Raw genomic sequence first — 7382 nt, forward strand, 5'->3', positions numbered from 1 at the left:
AGACAATCACAGAACAACACAGTTACAGACAGACAGCACAACAATAAAGGAAATGTCCAAAATGTCACGTGAACAAACACATTCAAACACCGTCTCCAGTGACTCTAAAATCTAAATGTTAAATGTGTCCTCTGGGTACAGGAAATCAAAACTGTACCAGTGCAGAATGGTATGACATTATGAGAATGAACACACTTCACTAAGAACATGGTTCTTATTTCCTAGGTTTAACTTCTTGGGGAGCAGGGTTGCTTAAATATTTGTGGCCCACGTTGCTGAGATAGGAGTAGAGAGATCTGGTCCTCACGAAGAACCCAGGACCCTCCTGGTTTGAAGAATGGACACAAAGACCTCATCAATGACTCTGATGACTGGGAAGAGGAAGATGAACTCTAACTTCCAAGTCTGTGTTGCTCTGAAGGTCCATCAATCTGACCTCTGACCTCCAATAACATGATCATACATGGAAGGAAACACCTTTCTAGTAAGATTTGACCTCCTTGACATTTGGTAGCGTGGTTCAGTACATTCAGAACATGTTTAAATCCAGGCTTTTCCACCTAAGGTCACTTTTCTGATGCTACAAACACGTCTATAGCACTAGTTACCGCTTTAGTGCAAGTTGAATTTAGAGCAAGTTTTGCTCCAAATGAGGACAGAAGAGTTATCTGTGTTAACAGAGTTGTTTTCAGAGTTATGTCTACGACCTCATGATGCATGTGGAGACGTCCTGTGCTTTGCTACTCACACATAACATGGTTTACACACCATGACAAGAACATTGTTGACAACATTCACAGGGGAACACAAAATATTTCCATACCAGTGATTTCAGAGAATTCTACTGCATTTATGACATATATTATCTCAAGGCACTGTACACAGACAACATCATGGAGCACTACAGACTACAGACCCAGCCAGGGACCAGTTCATCCGAGCCATAACCCCCAGGAGGCTGCGCATTCAGCCCCATCTCGCCCATCCCCGCTCCTTACAAGAGGCTTTGGAGCTGGCTCTGGAGAGGGGGACTGTGGAGGGCGGGACCAAAGCGGCCCTGGAGAAAGTGATCCTACGGTGAGAACCGCTGCATGCGCTGACATGACGGAAGTGATCCGGAGTGCCACACGCCCTCCCCAACGCCCCCTGCTCTGCTGGGGATGCGGACACCCTGCCCGTATTGGATCACAGCCCCATTCTCCCTGCACCTACTATCCCACAGACAGTGACTGACCCCTTCCCACCACACACACCTTTGACTACACAGGGGCATAGCCCCACCCTCCCATTCTGCTCTTATCAATGAGGCCGAATGAAATAAATCAGGTTGTTCAACTCCAGGAAAGTCTCAGAGACATTAAGTCCTGGATGACCTGTAACTTTCTACTTTTAAACTTTTATACTCGGCCCTAAACACCTCAGAGAAAAACTTTCTGATCACATTGTCACTTTAGATGACATCACCATGGCTTCCAGTTGTGACCACTGTAAGGAACCTTGGAGTTACTTTTGACCAGGAAATGTCATTTGATTCACACATAAATCTCATTTCAGTGTAACCTGGTTAAGAATCCTTACTAAAAAAAATAATGAATAATTAATGAATTATAAAAGTTCATATTTGGTTAAAATGTTATTAAAAGTGTATTAAAAATGTAAAAGGAATAGTTCATAAAGGTTAAATAGGTTGATAAAAGAGTATGGTGTAATAAATGACATAAATGTTCATGTTTAAATATTTCATTTCATTTTGAAGAAACTCATGGGGAGAGAGGAAGTTCTGATTGAGAAGAAGCGTGATCCTGGTCACTGATTTGATTAAGGTGTGATTGACAGGTTCAGACCGGAGGTGAGAGAGTGAAGAGTGTGTGGTTTTTTGAGGTAAACTTGACAGCGAGAGCGAGCAACGACGACGTGTTTGTTTACACGTTGCCACGGTGAATCATAGTATCAGAGCTCCATTGATGATGGCTTTTTTCATTCCCAATGCACACGCTGAGTAAAGAATGAACTGAACTAATGCTGATCAGCTGTTGTGAAACCAAAAAATGGTCAATCTAGAGTTAAGGTTTTAACTCAGAGTTTGTTGAACCTGCTTTCTGAAACAGGCCCTGGTCTCAACTCTGGATTGTCACGGTGTTGGGTTTCTAATAGACTTCCCTAAAATTCTAGATAAGAGAGCTGCTCCAGCTGCACGGGAGCTGCTGAGGGAGCTAATGCCAGGGGAGTGGCTAACTGACTTAGCTTCTATGGTGCGAAGCTGAGTTTCTACCTCACTAAGCCTCACCTCCAGTATCTTTATCACTAAAGGAGGCAGAGGAGTAACTCAACATGTGGCACACAACACAGGAGAGAGCAGGAGAAGGAGAAGCCATCGCTGCTAAGCTAACTTGTCACGCTAGCAAAGAAAAACCACAGTAGGTGAATCGTGAGAGTGAAAGTTAGAGTTTAAGTAGCGGGTGAAAGTATTAAAGGCGACATAGAATGCTTGTATCACACATATATGTTAGTTATGGATGTCTACTTACATATATTAACTTGTTTTCATGATTAAAAACCTCCTAATCGCTGCAAACGAGCCGATCAAAATATCTCCTCACTGACGCTCTCGTCAGCCGCGCTGTTTCAGACCAAACAGTTGCTGTGATTGGCCAGCCAACGAGAGCTTTCCTACTGTCCTGTGATTGGCCAGGTACCTGGAAGTGACGTAATAGATAGGCCAGCTCTCAGATACACATTTCCCCCTCTGGCACGGTGGATGCTCTGCATCTCAGCAGCTACAACGAGAGTAGTTCTTCTTCTTCTGCGGTTGAATGTACGCAACCGGATGTGCCCGGACTAGTGCCCGCACCAGGAGGCGCTACAGTGGTGAGAGGAGTGGTGAGGATTTCTGATGACGACATCAAATTAAGGAAGTGCAGATCCGCTTCGCAGAGCCCAGGAAAACAATACAATACTATTTTCTCAGCAGTGGCTGAACTGTTTGTTCTGAAACTTTAGGGTTTCATAAACGAGGTAATGACGCAGATACACACACAAACGCAGCGTTAATTGGAGCTTCCGGTCTATGTCACCTTTAACCAATTTACAAAACGAGTGCTTGTTCAGTTCATCGATCGTAACAGGAGATCAATCACAGAGAGAGCAGGAGACACAGCGTAACACCGGTGGAAGAGTATGGTGTTATATTTGGGCCACATTCATGAAGGAACAATGTGAGACTTTGAGCACAGAAAAATGTATTTTGCAAGCTTAATACATGTATTTGCATGTTTGCAAATATTCATTTTAACAGTTTAATCAATTTTACTCATATGTCCACTCACATCTCAAATCTCAACCTTCTGTGCACGCTCATCTTTACCCGAGTGCTCGCTCATCTTTACCCGAGCACTCGCTCATCTTTACCCGAGCACTCGCTCATCTTGGCACAGCGTTACAAATGTGCCACAAAATCAACCAATGAGAGACTTTATAAATTTAGACTGGCTGTATTTGTCTCCAATCACAACACTTCCATAACAAGATATTCATGAGTGACACTGGCACATTTATAGATTGTTGAAAAAGTGACCAGAATGATTTCAGCACAGTGACAGTGACACTGAACAGCTCCTCTGCCGTGGATCATGGTTCTGATCACTTCCCCTTTGACATCTCCTCTCTAAAGTGCAAATACAGTCATCATAGAGTAAACTTACTGAGGAAAAATGACCATCATGCAACTGTGCCCTTTTATCAAAAACAGCAGCACAAAGTTTGACCCTCCTTTCAACTCAAAGGGTGTGGGTTTGTGGGTTAAGGGCAAGACCCTTCACCTTGTGTTGCTCCTGACAGTTTATTATAGTTATTATATCTGGAAAGTATTTAACACTAATTAGCTAACAAATATTACAGATACAGAAATATGGTGTTCCTTCCCCATAATAATACAGTTCATTTCATGCCAAAAACACACCAACATTAATAAACAGGAACCAGGTGGAAAAACCATGTAATTCCCATTTTAGTAGGAAAGCTCTTCTTTATTATGTTGCTTTCAGAAGATCAAAGACTTATTGCTCTAATCATTTCCAGCAGACTGTACACTGAGAGGTGTAATGCTGCCCTCCACTGTTCAAAGTTCTGAAGTTTGCAATCACTGTTCTAAGTTCTCAGTCTCATCTTCTCGTCCTTCTTTGTTGCATTCAAAACACCTTAAAGAAAATTGCCTTAATGGAAAGATGACAATTCTTCTTGTGGCAAAATGGTGGTAGGTGAGGACAAACCGACAACGCCACCTCAGGGAATTTCACCCCGAGGAAATAACTAAATAAAATTACTGCTATAGCCCACGTTAAATCTCTACCTAGACTAAGGGCACAGGTTCAAAAGCACTTGAGATGAGACGTGAGTCCAACAATAAGTCAATATTTTATTAACAATCTTTAAAAATACTATTAATAAAAGGAGTCAAACACTGTTTTACTATTAGTTGGGGACAAGGTCGACTACTTGCCCGCAAAGCTCAGCTTAATAAAAAAAACACACAAGGCTGGGCCAGGGCTGTAGGCCTAGTGCGGCTGGAGGAAATCTGAGAAGGAAAAAAAGGGCCTTAGTATACACCACCGTGATTACCGTACACCATCCGGATGACACCCAAGTGCTGTACAGTCGAGGGACCAATGACGGACACCACCACCAGGGGACCAGCCGCTATCTGCCCCTACAGCTCCTGCCCTGCACAAAACACAAACATTATCAGCGGAGTAAACGCCAGCAGCTCACAACTACACACCCACACACGCACACACACACACACACACGCGCGCACCCAAACCCAACTAATACAAAATGGAATGGAATAAATCAGAATGAACATACAAATAAACAGGATACAAAAAAATAAAACAATAACATGCACAAACACAATCTAAATAATTTACAAGGCAATTTAAAGAACAAACCAAAATAATCAAATCAAATTAATCGTAAAGAGAAAACATGCAGTAATTCAAATCAAAACAACTTAGTCAAAAACAAACACACAAACAACCAAACAAAAATAAAGCAACTAACAAACTGAAACAATATTCATAACTATAATTTAAACCATCACAAAATTGTACTCGTCACGAAGTAGTGGTGATAGTTGTAGTAGTAGTAGTAGTAGTAGTAGTAGTAGCTGCAACATGAACTAAAACAATAAAAGAAGAGCGGGGGACAAAACAGCAGTCGGCCACGGCTTGGAGGCTGAGGTTTCTAGAGGGCCGCGGCACCGCGATTCACACGCTGGCCCAATTACCTGCCAAGCGAGCAAAGAGCAAAAATACTCAATCTTAATGTGGTGTAAAAATTTAAAAACACACCAGGATCAGCCTGCATATACAGTACCTACCAGAGGATAGCAGCGCAGCGCTTCCAACTCGTGAGGAGAGGGAGAGCGAGAGAGAGAGGGAGCGCACGGCTCACTTGCCGTCCACAGCAACTAAAGACCAAAAAGCCATTCAGTCAGCGGCCCAACAAGAGCTACCAGCGGCCAGGGCATAATGTAGCCAGCTTACCTTCCGACACTGATGTGTTCACCCACAGTGGAGGGAGCACACGTCAGCTCCGCACAGACAATGCAGCAGACTCTGCAAACAACAGAGGGGAAGCGTGACACCACTACCACTCGCCTTAACTTCATCACTGCATTCAATAATCCTACAAGCGTAACCTACCGCACAATTAGGGAGTATGGATCACCGATCTGTCACAGCCACGCCAAACCACGATCTGACTGATCACAGCATCCGGGAGAAAGGTATGACGCACGTCAGAGGCGCAGTCACCTGCCCATATATATATAACAGTGGGCGGCACTGCCCCGCAATCACGCAATGACGTGACAACTGATTCTGTCAGGTAATTGAGTGCACCCGTGAAGAATGCGGGTCACTTCAACTTGCCACATTCTACCCCCCCTTTTTGCGTCGTCGCCCCGACGATGACACAAGAGACCTGGAGGGTTAGTACCAAGGTCTAAAAATGGCAAATTGAGCATTAGAGGCCGGCACTGGAGTTTCAACTGCTCCATTGTCCGCCACACCGGCTGCCCGAGGAAGGCGGTGGACATTTGAATGTTGACCAGCTGTAGAGCGTTCAGTTCGTCGCAAGACCATCTGACTGGAACTGGGTTGGCCTGCTGAAAAGGAGGAGTGGGTTGGTGGACCAGAACTTTCTGGTACCAAAGGTGTATCTGGAATTGGCTGAGCTTCCACAGGGATGACAACAGAAGACCCTCTGGCCTCTGAAGAGTTAAAAACCACTTCTGAAGGCAGCAAAGAGGTGTCAGGGACCAGCAAACATAGGTCAACATCCTCAGACCCGCTGGGTGAGCTACCAGGCAACATGTGTTTGAGTGGTTGTGAAACCTTTGCAGGTGGAGTTAAAGGCGCTGACCGAATTTGGGCCTTCAACATGTTGCGATGTACATTACGTACCTTACACAAGTCATTCACAGGAGCAATGGTGTAAACCGCTCCTTCACCTACAGGTACACGCAGCACTTGAAAGACCACGGGACTCCACTTGTCCTGGATTTTATGGCGACCCCGGATACTACGGTCCTGCAGGTAGACCAACTGGCCCACCTGAAAAGGTGCGTCATGAACCCTCTGGTCATGCCGCTCCTTCCGACGACCTGCTGCAGCCAACAGCCTCTCTCGAGCGCCTTCCAAGGCAATACCCAATCTGGCTTGGTGCTCCACAAGCCAGTCCTGCACTCGCCCTGGAACAGGGTCACGAACACGGCCCAAAAGAAAATCTACAGGTAGCCTTGGCTCCCGACCAAACATCAACAGAAAGGGAGACTCTCCAGTACCCTGGTGAGGAGTGGTATTATAACAGAACAGTACCTGTGGTAGGCAAGAAGCCCAGTCCTGTTTCCTGGAGGATGGCAGTGTGCGCAGAAGATTGTGGAGTGTTCGATTGAACCTCTCGCACTGTCCGTTGCCAGCCGGGGTGATAAGGTGTAGTACGAGACTTCGCTACTTCGTACACATCACAAAGTTGATGGATCAAGGAACTCTCAACGCTCCTCCCCTGGTCTGAATGGATGCGGCTGGGAACACCAAACCTGAAAAACCATTCCGTAGACAAGATCTGTGCCACAGTGGAGGCTCGCTGATCCCGTGTTGGGACAGCCACAGTGTACTTGCTAAACACGTCTGTCATCACAAGGACATTTTCTAGTCCACCCCGAGAGGGTTCTAACAGTGTGAAATCTATTGCCACAATTTCGTTTGGCCTAGAGGCCAATAAGTGACCCATGAAGCTATGTGGCACTGAGCCAGAATCCTTTGCAACCTGACAACGTTCACACTCTTGAACCCACTGCTTAATGTCTGCCGACATCCCCG

General features: G+C 45.3%; 1 long non-coding RNA gene across 1 annotated transcript; it reads right to left on the bottom strand.

Annotated features, from left to right (window-relative positions):
* Positions 1 to 5172: 5172 nt before the first annotated feature.
* Positions 5173 to 6022, bottom strand: LOC122764145. Its single transcript, XR_006359553.1, has 4 exons — positions 5703 to 6022; positions 5544 to 5615; positions 5378 to 5467; positions 5173 to 5284 (listed from the first exon to the last, which is right to left on the bottom strand). It is a non-coding gene; the product is annotated as an uncharacterized LOC122764145 (long non-coding RNA).
* Positions 6023 to 7382: the final 1360 nt, after the last annotated feature.

Source organism: Solea senegalensis, unplaced genomic scaffold, assembly GCF_019176455.1.
Source record: "Solea senegalensis isolate Sse05_10M unplaced genomic scaffold, IFAPA_SoseM_1 scf7180000017252, whole genome shotgun sequence".
In the NCBI taxonomy this organism is placed as follows: Eukaryota; Metazoa; Chordata; class Actinopteri; order Pleuronectiformes; family Soleidae; genus Solea; species Solea senegalensis.